This window comes from Microtus oregoni, unplaced genomic scaffold (genome assembly GCF_018167655.1).
Source record: "Microtus oregoni isolate MIOR12 unplaced genomic scaffold, Mior012 000005F_ref0000423, whole genome shotgun sequence".
Classification (NCBI taxonomy): domain Eukaryota; kingdom Metazoa; phylum Chordata; class Mammalia; order Rodentia; family Cricetidae; genus Microtus; species Microtus oregoni.
Window position 1 is genome coordinate 44,044,243 of NW_024543064.1, and position 14,101 is coordinate 44,058,343.

At 47.6% G+C, this 14,101-nt stretch overlaps 1 protein-coding gene across 1 annotated transcript in view; it reads left to right on the plus strand.

The window, feature by feature from the left end:
- The first annotated feature begins 782 nt into the window (after window positions 1–782).
- The window catches only part of C8a (complement C8 alpha chain), a 73,387-nt gene continuing 60,068 nt past the window's right edge, over window positions 783–14,101 (plus strand). The window contains exon 1 of the mRNA XM_041652463.1: window positions 783–869. The gene's annotated coding sequence lies outside the window, so the exon portion shown is untranslated. The remainder of the gene's footprint in view (window positions 870–14,101) is intronic.

Consider the following 14,101-nt stretch of genomic DNA (forward strand, 5'->3'; position numbering starts at 1 on the left):
CTGGCTAGGAAAAGTGGAACTTTTTTAAAAAGTGAGTTAGAAAAGCCTATTTTGGGTGTACCCATAAAGGTTGTAGAGAGTGGAAATAGAAAATTCATCCATTATAGGTAAGCATGGTGGGGATTTTTATCCATTCATCGGTTTTATGATTGAGCCAGCCTTCCCCAGATACTACTAGATAGAGCAGGGAGCTGCTCTATCTGTATATCTGTCAGCATGCAATTATAAGAACTGAGATTTCCCTTGATGTTGGACAGAGGGAATTTCATACAGAGAACTGGCCCAACTCTGAAAGCCACAAGAAAACCAGAGGCTAAGTTAAAGCTAGAAGTCAGGAGCCTGGAGGTGTCAACACAGAATGGGGTTCATCAGTCTGAGATCTGGAAACATCCAGGGGAGACCAAAACCACATGGCTGTTAGCCTGCATCCCTCCTCAGGGTTCCTAGAGAAGAGGGAGCCCGGCTTCTCCCTTTCTCCTCCTCCAGTCTCCTGGCAGTGTCTCCTACTCACCAAGCCAAGGCAGGCTCACCTGACAAAGGGACCTGGGATTAGCAGCCTCCAGTGACCAGTGAGGTATCTGTTGGACCAAAGGGCTCAGGGCGGGGTGAAGAACTGCTCGGAGGGTGACAGAGTGGAATGCAGGCCCACGTGATGACAGCATTGCAAGAGCAAAGAGCCCTGCATGAGAGCCAATCAAACAAACAGGACTAAACAGTCAAAACAGGGCAGTTTCGGTCTTTCTGTGAATGAGGAGGAGTCAGGACAGAGGGTTGGAGAGGAACTCGCGTGAATCGGAGGGAAACCATATCATTTGAATGAAGCCAGGGAAAGCAGAGAAAACGGAGGGAAACTGCATCAAAGCTTTCTGGTAAGAGCTTGGTCTCCCCAGGGAGAGAGAGAACTTCAGTCTGGTAAGAGGGTGCTTGTGTGTGTGCGCGCGCGCACGGGTACACATGTGGCGTGTATATGTGAGAATGCACGTATGTGTAGGGTTTTGAATGGTACTCAGAGTTCAGACAAAGTCTGAAGTTTGGGGGAATTCTGCTGCAAAGGGTAGAAAGGGGTGATACAAGATACCCTGATCCCAACCCACCTCCTTCTATTCTATTAAACAAAGAAAATCTACACTTCATCCTAAATATCCACACTTTAATATTTACCCTGGATACCCAGGATTTGAGATATGCTTGCACCTCTCCACAGACAATTGCCTATGTTACTCTATCTAAGGGGGCAAACCTTTGTTTAGAGTTAGATTGTCTCTGGAAACCTTCACAGGAGACAGGAATCCCCAATCAGAATCAGAGTGTATCAGAGGACTGTACTTTGGGGTTGAAACTATGGTAATAAAATCTGAGCTGTGGTGTAAAGACTCTGGGGGGCATATGAAGATCCCTCTCTAGGTGACTGCTCCAAAAGGCAACTCTTAGAGTATCTAAATAAACTGCTTAAAAATGGTCTGGTGACGTCATGATTGAGCACCCTATGATTTCCCCTAGCTGGGAAGAACACACCACCCTTCATGTCTACACAGTGCCTTGTACTTAAAACACAAAAATCAAAAGACACACAAATTGAGGGGGGAAGGAAAGCAGAATAAAAGAGTTACTTATTTTTTAGGAGCGTTTCTTTCAAAAGCCTTGTGCTATCAAGAGAGACAGGGAGTCAATATCTGAGCATACTTCAAGAGGTTAACATGTGAGGGTATTTTAGGAAACTCACCATCGGCTGTGAGGAGGTTGCAAACCATACCACCCAGTTAACTAAAAGGTTCCCGAAAGATGATTCGGAGTGATTGAAAAATAACATCCAGCATCCACTCCTACAGCCTGTTTCCTGATGTAAAAAAAAATGCATCATTTCATATTCCAACTGTAGTTGGTATCCTCTTCCTCCTACTTACCTGTAGTGGTTTGAATACGAATGTCCCCAGATAAGCTCATTAGTCACCAGGGAGTGGGTGACCTTAGTGAAAGGATTAGAAGGACTAGGAGGTGTGGCCTTGTCGGAGGAAGTGTTTCACTGGGGATGGGTTTTGAGATTCCAAAAGTCCACATCAAGTCTAACTTTCTCTCTTCTTCCTTCCCTCCCTCCCTCCCTCCCTTCCTTTCTTCCTTCCTTCCTCCTGTCTCTCTTTGTCTGTCTGTCGCTCTACCTATGGATCAGGATGGAGAACTCTCAGCTCCTTCTCCAGCACCATGTCTGTCTGTATGCTGCCATGATGCCCACCATGATGATAATGCACTAACATCCAAGACTGTAAGCAAGCCACCAATTAAATGCTTCCTTTTATAAGAGTTGCCTTGGTCAATGATAGAACAGTGACTAAGACATTACCATTTTTTTCTGTCAAAAATGTATCTTTTAAAAAAATTCCTTCTTTCTAAAATGTATGATCTCATTCTTGGTCTGTGTAATTTAAGTGAATCTGACTTCACCCCTGGCTTCAGATTTGAGTCTTGATCGTTTCGGGAGTGAGCATGTCATGTAAGCCAGTCTAATTGGAGGAATCGCAGGATTCAAGGTACCCGGGAGGGGTTTCTCCTGCTCTTAAAACAGGTTAGGACTCTGTAACAGCATATGGATTCAATAAGATGGAAATCATGTCTAGTACTGGAGACCTAGTCAACCACCCAGGGCTAATGAAGTCATGGTTCTCCGAGGAAAACCTGTCATTGCGACTTTTCTAAGCCAGCATAATTCTTAACTCCATTATAAACACTGGTCCTTATATACACAGATAAGTATAGTTTTCATTTCTCACCAAGGAAACTTTTTGTTGCAACAAATGGAGAATGTTACAGAACATCACAAGTGATCGGAATGCACAGGTATGGCGCTTATCCCTAGCAGATACATCTACAATGTAACTCCCACACGTAAGATCACTTAGGAAGAGGGGACCAAAAAGGTGCAAGAGCCACAGGACAAGGGAGTTGGCTGTGAGGTAGCATCTCCTAGGGAGGTCAGCAGCTACAACCATGAAGTCTCACCACATGACTGCCTCAACAGGAGCTGAACAAGAACAGCACCAATAGACATGCCAAAGTGGACAAAAGAAAGACCAGGAAGCCCCAACCTTAGAGAAAGAACCATAGGTAACTCAGGAATGCCAAGAGCAGGAGAAACACTCTTCCCCATGAAGGAGCACACCCGTTGGTTATCCAATACCGAATGGCCAGCCCTGAAAACATACACACAAGTAACATTATACAGACTGAGCAGGTTGTAGTGATATATTTAGGAATATGCTTGTGTGAGAGAGATACACTCTTTTACTCACTTATATGTGTGTATTTGCTAAATGACAATTTAGAAAAAGGCCATGAGCTGAGAGAGCAAGGAGGGTATATGAGAGGGTTTGGAGGGACGGAGGCAGAGGAAGGGGGGTGATGTAGTTCTACCATAATCTCAAAAAGAAAGTAAGTGCTTTAGAAGAAGAGTAGAGCTCACTTTTCCTCCTGTGATCCTGATATCCTGGAATGCTCCATTGCCATTGGTGTGGATACAGACAGAGTGGGAGCCATCAGCGGGCGCTCGAGGGTTAGGCCAGGAAGGGCTACAGTTCTGCCCCATCTGGAACTGTCGCTTAGGTCCCCAGCTACCTATGAAGAAATAATCTCTCCAGGGAGAGGAAGAGTGCCTGTCTGCTGTACCCAGGGAGGGTCATGCCAGGATCCTGCCATCAACAGGTTGTCAGTGGATCCAGGGGTCTAAGCCGAACACCACAGCCGTCCCTGTCTCCCCACTTTCCTACACCACTCCTGCGTACACCTTCACACTGAGTCACCTCCTCAATACCTTGTCAGCCTGCTCCTATGACAGCCAATTTTCATTTCCTTCCTCTGTGTCTTCTGAAGAAACTCCCAGCTTCCCTGACATTTGATAGAACTGGGGAAGCTGTTCCTACCTCAGCCTGGTAATGTATATGAGGAATAGATCATTTACTTACTCTCAAAGCAGATGGACTTTATAAGAAGAAGTAGTCTGTAACGCAGACATGGCTGGGAAGAATAAATCAAATATTTCTGTGTACTTAGGGGAAAAGGAATTATTTAAATGTAGCCTCCAGCTCCAGGTCCATTTACGGAACATGCAATTCTAGATCTTGACCACCAGGGGGAGAGCTAGGCCTATCTCTACAGTGGTTCTATTTTTAGAGACTGATCCTTGCCTCAAGGAAAAAAAACCAAAGATCTAAGATTATAATACTTTTTTTTTAAAAAAAAATCGGACCAACTTATAAATTATTTGTGAGTCCAATAAAAGGCAATTATCAACATTTCCTACTATTTCAAGAGTAATATATTCTATGTTAGAAAAAGATTCAATTTATTCCTTGGCTATGATTCAGGTGACAGGAACTGCAACCAAAAGACACTGTTCTCCTGGCGGAAAGCTGGATGCTTGGGAGAGTGCTTGCAATAATAGAAGAAACCATTGTCTTCAAAGCTCCCCTCCTGTCTTCCCAGCCACTTGGGCAAACCATGCTCTTGCTAAGTACAGAGGTACACCGTAATAGGTCTTGTACGAACACAACCCTGTCTTTGGCATTCTGGGACCATGGAAATCCAAACAGACTAAACAACTGGAATCTGAAGAACTTGGAGGTGAGAGGCATTAGGTATGATTTGCAGACACATCGCACACTTCTGGAACTCTAGGGGGTCAAGGTAGAGGCCCAGAATCGAGGAAAAGTGGATGGTTCTGCAAGGAAGGAGCCAGACACAAGGTTTGCCGTGAAGTCTCGAGGTGGGGGCAGTTCCGGTCCCATAGAATGGGTTTGGCCATTCAGCTCAGCTCGCCCTTACTTCTCTGTGTGTGAGCATGCGTGTTGATCTGACCATGGTCAACCCTCAGACGTCACGTTCATCTCTGAAGCCCATTCTTCACTTCCTCCCCTGCCTCTCCCCACCCTCCTTCCTCAGCCTTTCTCTATGCCCAGGAAGGTTGAGACAGAAGAACCGTGGCCTGGACGGTGGGGTCAGGTTCCAGCTGGGAAGCCCCAGTGTGAGGTCCCAAGGTAAAGGAAGATGGCCGCAGCATCTCTCCCGCCCTCCTCTCAATGTGCTGTGGATCATACACAGTCCCTGTATCTCCTTGCACTTCCCAGTGCCTTGACTTTGGACTGTGCCTAAAACACCTCTGGTGGTAATCGTTCCTTCTCTCCCTGGTCATGATCTCATCTTACAGATTGTCTCAACCCTGTCCACACCTCCCCAAAAGGTCCTGTTCCTAACCATTCCCCATTTGAATCTTGTGTGTGAACTATTTTCCACCAAGGCCTGACTTTTATATTATCTTGTTGTAAATACTTATTTATTGTCTTATTTCATAAAGGAACTTACAAATGTTTAACGATATACTAAGTGGAAATCTTGTGAGTTTTAATAATGAGAAAACATGCAGAAAGGTATAACCTGGAAGTAATGGGAAAACAAAGACAGTTGCCTGGTGTTGCAGCCTCTCCATGAGCGTCGGCAAGACACAAACAGAGCCCCTTGTTTTCCCAGCGCCCAGATAAAGCATAGCATCAATTCAGTTCAGAGTCTATAAAACACAACTAACCCAATTACCATGCACACATCCACCCGCATGGAGCCAGGAGCCTTGGCAGAGTCTCTTTGTTATAATGAAGGGCCTTGTGTAGATAGCACCAGGAGGAAGAGGCACGCTGGAGGGGATGGCTGTGCAGTCTCTCTTGGCAAAAGGGACAGAAGGTGCCCTGGGAATCCTAGAATAGTATCCCATGCCTCCCACCAAGGCAGCTGCAGGCAGCAAGTCTCGTGGTATCAGCTGCGATGCTTGCTGGACCGACACCCAGTACCCACGATTGGCATAGCCAACCAGCAGCTTATTGGCGTCTCTCTGCCTCTCTTTCTGCCAACCCTCAGCCTCCTTCAATGCCTCTAGTCCTCCTCAGTGCTCTAGTTACTCGGGTTTTCACTCCGTCGTGATTTTTGTCTGCAGACCATCCCAGGTTGCTGAGGGTGCCCATTCTACCTAAGGGCCACTTTCTGAATAGCCGACCTCCCTTCTGCATCTAATAACTGGATTGTCCTGTGTCCTCAGAGGGCGCCAAGGCTAGCTACTTGTCATTGGGTAGAACTGACCGTGTGTGGCTACAATGACAACAGCCTTGGGTAAGGTTGCCTACCCTCATGTGACTGATGGAACAGAAGTGCTAACTGCTCGTCATGGTGGCACAGAGGCTGGGGTATGGGCAGTGGGTTTCCTCTGGCAAAGGAACACTGACCCATGTGCACGGAACATTTGGACTAGAGAAACAGGGCGTTATCCTTTTCATAAAGACGGCTGCATGGCTGAGAATGCCTGCTGATTTTGCTTCATTAAGGTTGCCTAGACATCTCTCCATGGCTCAGCTCTCTGTAAAGGCTGATCTACTCCAGTCTAGACAGCAGGACCCAGACGGGGGTGGGGGTGGGGTGTCTGCAGAGCAAATGTTGGAGAAGAGAAAAGTAACCAGTGTGACTCAGCACAGCCCCTGCAATGAGCTGAGCCACCGGCTCAGGACCTGGGTGGGGAGAGCCCTGGGTGGAGTCCTCAGAGGATGCTAGCTGAATACAGTTGGTAGTCTGGAGAATGAGCTCCTCTGGGAAGGACTTCCCCAGAGAGTTCAGCAGAGATTCATGATGGCTGAACTAAGGTCCTAATTCTGCCGCATAGCCATGGATGCCCTAGGACAAACCTGATGACTGCGCTTGCTTCTGAGGCTATGAAATGTGGACAGGGAGCTCTGCCTTAAAGAGCTGTGGTGTGAAATCATGTCCCCACGCTGAGGAATTCGGAGTTTTATGATGACAATTGTTGTGGAGTGGGGGAGGGGCTGAGAAGGGGAGGGGGAAGTGGGATGGGGTCTGAGGCTGCTGACCTGTTTTCTAACATTTGCACCATGACTTGGGCTCTCAACAACTTGAGAGAAAAGCGACCCTTCAGAGCAATCCCGGGAAGCCAAGTTACCCATGATGAGGCAGCCAGAGGGGCTCAGGAAGCTGGGGCATTCGACAGAGGCCAGGGCTGTGTTCGTGCCTGTGCTTCCTGCAACCTCACTTGGCTGTGGGTTGAATAATCTATTGTGAGGCCCAGATTTGAAAATAAATTTTTTAAAAAGGCAGCCATACAAGAACAGATAACAGTTCTCCCCAGGGGCACAGCAGGCTGGAAAGGGTTTTCTTGCGTGAAGGCACGAGGACGGCTCAGTCCATCTTAGCGTAACCCTGCCTCTGAAAATCCTGGCGGGGTGAGGGGAAACCCAGGCAGGGGAAACCCAGGCAACCTTGACCTCCTAGTCCAGTGCACTGGCTCTTACAAACCCCCACTCCCTCCCCATGTTTCTCTGAGAGCTTTTGTTCAGGTGAGGATGGAGTTCCACCTGTCCAGCCGAGGAAGGCCACAGAAGGCAGATTAAGCCTGGTCTTTTTTCTTTTTCCTTTCTTTTCTTTCTTTTTTTTTTCTGGCTGGGGGAAGATGCTGTTCCCCTTCAGCCTAAGGGGCCATCTTTCTGGCAGGAAGGAGGGAGCCCCTACTCAGCTTTGCTGCCAGGGCAGGCAGAGGCTGAATTATCTCGAAAGAGCAATTGAAGCCTACCTTGGCTGGAGTCAGTGAGGTTGTAAAATCACTTCCCTGAGGCGCTCCGGCACCCAATTTGGAGATGAGTGGGGATTTACATGATTCAACGGAATGTTTCTTCCCTGTGTCGGGGCTCAGTCGGTCGTGAAGGGGGATATGTAAGCAAAGCTCAGGCGGCTGTGTGGGAGCCTCGTTCTCATTTGGAGGGGCTGGCTGAGTGGAGGCCAAAAGGGCTGCAACTTTTGGGGGGAGGGTGCTTCAAGGTGGGGTGCAGCCGCTACACTGTGACCTTCGGAGCTCTCTCCCCACTGGGGTTCAGGCAGATGTATAATGAAACGTCTCAGTCTCAAGCCACCATGAAAAAGATACCCAATTTACTGACGAGTATTATGGGCTGTGCCCTATCTTTTCTCTTAGTAATTCCTCCCTAGATCTCAACAAGACTTCTAAGAAGGAAGTCCTGTCACCCTCACGTACACAGGGGGAAACTGAGGCTCAGAGGAGTGATGAGTCTAAGGAGGTGTTACTCCATCTGCTTTGCTTTTAAATCACCATATTTCATCCACAGGAAAGCACACTCCAAGGTGGTGGTAAACCTTTTAGTGTGTGTGTGTGTGTTTGTGTGTGTGTGTGTGTGAAGCAGGCTTACATACACCACACCATGTGTGTGTGTGGGGGGGGGGGTCAGAGAACAACCTTAGGTCTTTCCATATTCTTTGAGACAGGGTCTCTTGCCATTTTTGTTTTCTGCTGAATATGGCAAGTTAGCTCGCCCTCAGGATTCTGGGAGTCTCCTGTCTCCTCGTTCCATCTTCCTGCAGGAGAACTGGGGTCGCAGATGTCGCTGCTCACATGTCCAGCTCTCATGTCAGTTCTGGGGATTCCAACTCATGAGCTCAGGCTTGCAAGACAAGCATCTTTACCTACTGTGCCTTTTCCCGCCTAGGCAAGACTTCTGACAAGACTGGCCAAGTAGACGAAAGGCCAGAGAAGCAGGGTGGCGTGTTCTCTCCTGCTGAAAATGGATGGAGCCGAATGAACATGCTCAGCAGTGGGTAGACGAGAGTTCAAATCCTGATGCTGGCCCTTCTTGGCTCTGTGTTATGTAAACCTCTTCTCACCTGAGAAACAGGGTAAATAGCCACCCAGCTGCTGCTCTTTTCAATGAGCACAGAGAGACAGGGACAGACAGATGTTGCCTTGCTGTCACTGGGAGCATGGAAGCACAATGTTCTTATCAACCTGCTGTTGAGACTTGGATGAGCTGCATGCAGAACACCTCTACAGAGGCAGGCATGGAGAAAGCATTCAGAAAATCCCAGTTACTGCTGCTGTAATCAACAGTTTTAATTCCGGCAGTAATACTGCTGATTCCACTTAACTAACAATCTTTGAGGGTTTTTGTAAGCTCCGAGACTCGTAGGCTTAAATTATGTATACTGATATCATTGGGAGTTTGTCTGCTGCAAGAACCAGGTACACACACACAATACCTTGGCGTAAAGCGTGGAGGAAGAACCTTAACGGAAAGGGAGCCATCTGGAGACCTGTGCTGTGCTTGCGGTTGTCAGTGGCCGGGTGTGAATGCACGGTGAAGTGACAGCAATGAGGACAGCAGTGGCATTTTCAGGGAGAGAGAACTACAAACTGCTGCAGGGTTATTGCACACCTCAAACTAGGGCCACAAACCAGACATGGCTTTCATTCTTCCCTGGACAGTGCTTCCAGCTAGGCTCTACCATTAAATCAACTTTCCTGTGTCTGACTAGTAATGCCACGGCTCTTTGGTCATGTTGAGTAGTGAGGGTAGATTCAGTCTTGTATTTTAACTATTTGTCTTAGCCAGATGACTCCATGGTCCCCACTAATATTGGTTGCTTGGCTACTTCAGCAAGACTCCTGCCTTTAGGAACCAGGAGATGAGCTGGGTGGTGGTGGTGCACACCTTTAATCCCAGCACTCGGGAGGCAGAGGTGGGTGGATCTCTGTGATTCGAGGCCAGCCTGGTCTATAGAGTGAGTTCCAGGACAGGCTCCAAAGCTACACAGAAAAACCCTGTCTCGAACACCCTGCTGCCGACCAAACAAACAAACAAACAAAAAAGAGTAATCCAACAAACAGAAATGAGTAGGGGGAGAGAGGAAAAAGGATCCATCTTTGTCTTTTCTGCCCAACTCAGCTCTGCAAACACAAGTGCACATTTTCCATCCTATAGATGTGTGTGCAGGGCTCGAGGGCTGTCGCAGAACTGTAGTTAGTAAATTAAAAGCATTTGCAGTAAGAAATTTCACAATGTTGATAACAGCATGCTATAATTACCGCCGGTAATTACCTATTACTAACACTTAGGCAGTGCCCACTAAGTGCCAGGCACCTTTCTAAGTGCCTTCCACACATTAAATCAGCATCATCTGCTCCTCCAGAAAGGGAATGTAGACAGCTTTTTGATAGCCATGCCTTTGTGAGGATTTATTTACTTTTTATTTTATGGGTGTGATTATTGTGTCTGCATGTATGTCTCTGTACCACAATTCCCTCGGAAGCCAGAATCCCCTGAGAGTCATGAGCCCTCACATGGGTGCTGGTACTCGAACCCTAGTCCTTAGGAAGAGCAGCCAGTACTCTCGATTGCTGCCCCAGCCTTCTTTGCAGTACCGTTATATTCACGCCTTTCTATTGTGCCTTCCCACATTGATCCTGGGCTTAGCCTCTTTGGGGTAAGCTGGTATGTAGGAAAGAAGCCCTGGCTAAATGCCCGACTGAAGAGCATCTGTATATATAAGGAGAGACCAGGGAAGGCAGGGGGTGGGGTTTTAGTCTCAGCTGAGCTTTCTGCTAAGTGAAGCCCCGAAGCCCATTAGCATCCTTTGTTGGCTCTTGATATAAAGTCAGCACCCCAACCACTGGACACAGCAGCGAAACAGAAATAGTTGTTTCGGCAAAAGTGTGCAAATCCCTTGGACCGTTTTGGTGAGAGACTTTTTGTGATCAGTGAGAAAAGCTCGAGCGGTGATGGTGAATCTGTGAGCTTCGTTCACTCATTTATCAGCCAGCATATTGACTGCCCGCGTGGTTCCAGGCTGGGTTCATGGTGCTGGGACACAGCAAGGAAGGGAGATGATACTTTGTCATTTATTACAAAGTATCATCTTCCCTAATGCTGCACTGACGAGATCAGCAGTAACCTCTAAATGTGTCATTTCTTGTTTTATAGCTTACTATGTATTTTCCTCATCTAAATCTGGTATGACTGTTTTTGCTATGCCTCAAACAGGAACCATAGGTAGACTTTGAAGTCAGTCTAACTCGATCTCAAATTCTCTCTTCCTTCTTCAATTCTTCTTTGAACCTTGGTTTCTCTGTATGTGGAAAGGGTTTCCCACCTAAAGCTACCACATAGGTTATGGGAAGACCGTGCTCGATAATGTCTGTGCCTTTCTTTCTGCCTTCAGATATTGGGTATCTGCAGCCAGTTCATGACAGCCTTCATCACAGAGCATGTCATAGGTGGTCTAGAATTTTTCTCTTGCTGGGAGAAAACACTCTGACCAAAAACAGCTTTAAGAAGGGCGGGGTTTGTTTGGTTTACTCCGGCACATCACAGTCCGTCACTGTGGGAAACCAGGGTAGGAACCTGAAGCAGAAGCAATGAAGAAATACTGCTTACTGGTTCCCTCAGGGGGTCATGTCCAGTGAGCTTTCTTATACAACCCTAGACTCTTTGCCCAGGGAATGTTGCTGCCCACTGGTCTGGGACTTCCTCCATTAATTAACCATCAAGACAATCCCCCCCAAACATGCCCACAGGCCAGCAGGATCCGGGCAATATCCCTGTTCCCTTCTCAGGCTGCAGCAAGCTAACAGTTAAAGCTAACTAGGGCAATGGGCATCTGGTCCAAACCCTTCCCTACTTTCTAGGACTCAGAGGTGTGTCTGACGATATCGAGTCCTCTGCGTATGTGTCCTGATTTCCGGACCCTTTGCTTTGGAAGACTGAGTCATGACCCTCACCCACAGAGCTCCGCCTAAGGTTGTCACGGATATTGATGGCCTCGGTTACACTTCCCAGCTGGCCTGGGAGGCAGGTGTCCTTAGTCTTATTTTTACAGTCAAGATACTCAAGATACCCAAGACTCAAAGAGGGACTTATGCAAGGTTACAAAACAAAACAAAACAAAACAAACAAACAAACAAAAATACTGAGTAGCCTAGCATGCTTTGCTTTGCAAACTTGGTATTACACGTGCTGTCTTTAGCTACGTGAAGGTTCTGCGTACTGCCTTCCTGCTCTATTGCCCCTCACCCCACCCTGGGCATTGTACTGTCCTACAAAGAAGCTGCTGACACGAAGCCTAGAGCATTACCAAAACACGGAGCCGGCACGTTACTTTTTTTTTTTTCTTGCAATCGTGTTCGTAGATGGCATTAACACTCGTCCAGGAGCTGTTGAAATCCACTCAGCTAGAACCCTGACGGGTGAGAAGTAGACTGACCAAATTTGTTTACATTGGGCTAATCCGGTGCTGTCTCTCACTCCACACAGCCTGGCTTATGAGTGAGGAGCAAGTCTAATTATAGATAGACAGCCCAGAGTGCCTCACGGGAAGACAAATGTTGAATAAAAGTATTCAGAGAGACGTGAATGGCTTAAAATGTGTGTGTGTGTGTGTGTGTGTGTGTGTACTATGTGTATGATGTGATTATATATATATTCCCTCTGCCGGCTTTACAGTTTTAAAAGGGATTTCCTAGCTCAGAATATAGAGAATCCTGAACACTTAGACAAAGAAAGAGTAGCGGTGAGCCAGCTCTCAGGTGTGAACACTGAAGCTCAGAGAAGTGAATGAAAACATTTAATGTGCTCCAGGCTCAGGCTGGCGTGAGGATGAGGCCCCTGACTCCACAGTGTCTGGATCCTTCCAGTCCTTCTCCCCAGAAAGACTTCTCATTGTGTGGCAGGGGCACAGCCTTTGGGCCTGCTAGTCAGTCTCAAAGCTGGTCTCTCTGTCCCCAGCCTCAGTCCTCCCTCCCCCAGGGCATCCTCAGTGGCTCTTGGAGGGCAAAGTGCCATCTTTGATGGCAGAGTTTCTGTTTCTCAAGGCTGTCCTCATATCCTCAGGGGCGGCATTTACCTCAGTCATCACACAAAGGCACATGCGCCAAACCACAGTCCCTTTAATAAGAATCTCGCCTGTGCTGCCATCTCTGCTCATGTATGGTCTGCTTCTACCCATGGCCACGTGCAGTCCATCCCTGAGTGTGATAGGGTGGGGAAGGGAACTGGCTTGGTCAGGCCCCTCAGGACTCATCTTCTGAGTGATCAGTCCATTCGGTCATTATTGGTCATGCCTTAAAGCTTATGATTCATAGTTGTGCACATGCAGAATATGTGTGCTGCACATGGGTATACATACGCATATTTGCCTATGTGTGGGGTCCACATGTATGTGAGGGTTAGTGCACATGTCAATGCGCATACAGAGGTCAGAACTTGACATGCAGTGTCTTCTTCAACTGCTCTCTACCTTATTGGGGCCAAGTCTCTCACATAAGCCCTGAGCTCACTGATTTGACTAGTCCACTGAGCTAGTTTGCTTTGGGCATCCCTAGCCTTGGTTTCCTGAGCACTAAGATTCCAGTCAGAGCACTAGGCAGCCCAACATTTACATGGGTGTCAGAGCACTACGCAGCCCAACATTTACATGGGTGCTGGGGATCTAAACTCTGGTCCTCATGCTTGCATAGTCAGTGCTTGGGAAGCCATCTCTAGAGCCCCAAGCCTGTGGTGTTTTCGAGAGCACGGTCAGCTCTATGCTGACAACACACAGATGCTGAACAGAAATGCAGAAATGGCGCCCACAGTTTGGGTCACTCGGTCAGATCCTCGGCAACCCTCACATTGTCTCCTATCGCTCTGGGATCTGACTGAGAGCACAGCCCCACCTGAATGAATGGTCCCCAGCTGGGGCTTCTGAAGCAGTACAACCTAGCAGAAGAAGTGAAAGGAATACAAAGAGGATGTCCCAAAGGACCACCAGCCTTGGCCAGGGCCACTTAGAATGCTGAATTCCTTCCTGGAGAATTTAATTCTACTGTAATGAGCCAGACACTGACTCCTTACCCCACATCCTTAAATGCAAATACAAAGCTCTCCTGGAAGTAGGTAGCAGTAGGCACGGATTAGCCTCCCCAGTGCACAGCTTTTGATCGAGACCAATGACTTAACCCAGCCCCACTTTGTTTCCAGTGGAAAACCTATTGCTAAGGTCTTTTGGCTACAGCCAGGAACTGGTGAGACAATCAGGAAGAAAACTGATATAATAGACGGGGGATCTACAGGAGGAGAGAGGAAGTAGGAAGGCAGTGGGCGGGTCATGTTCATTTACTGCCTGCAGACTGTGCCAGGAACTGGGTTGCGTATTCTGGAGGCTTGTACATCGAGAAATTAGTATATTTTGGTATATGTGTACCCACAAACCTCACCAGCAGTACCAGTGAACCCCCACATAA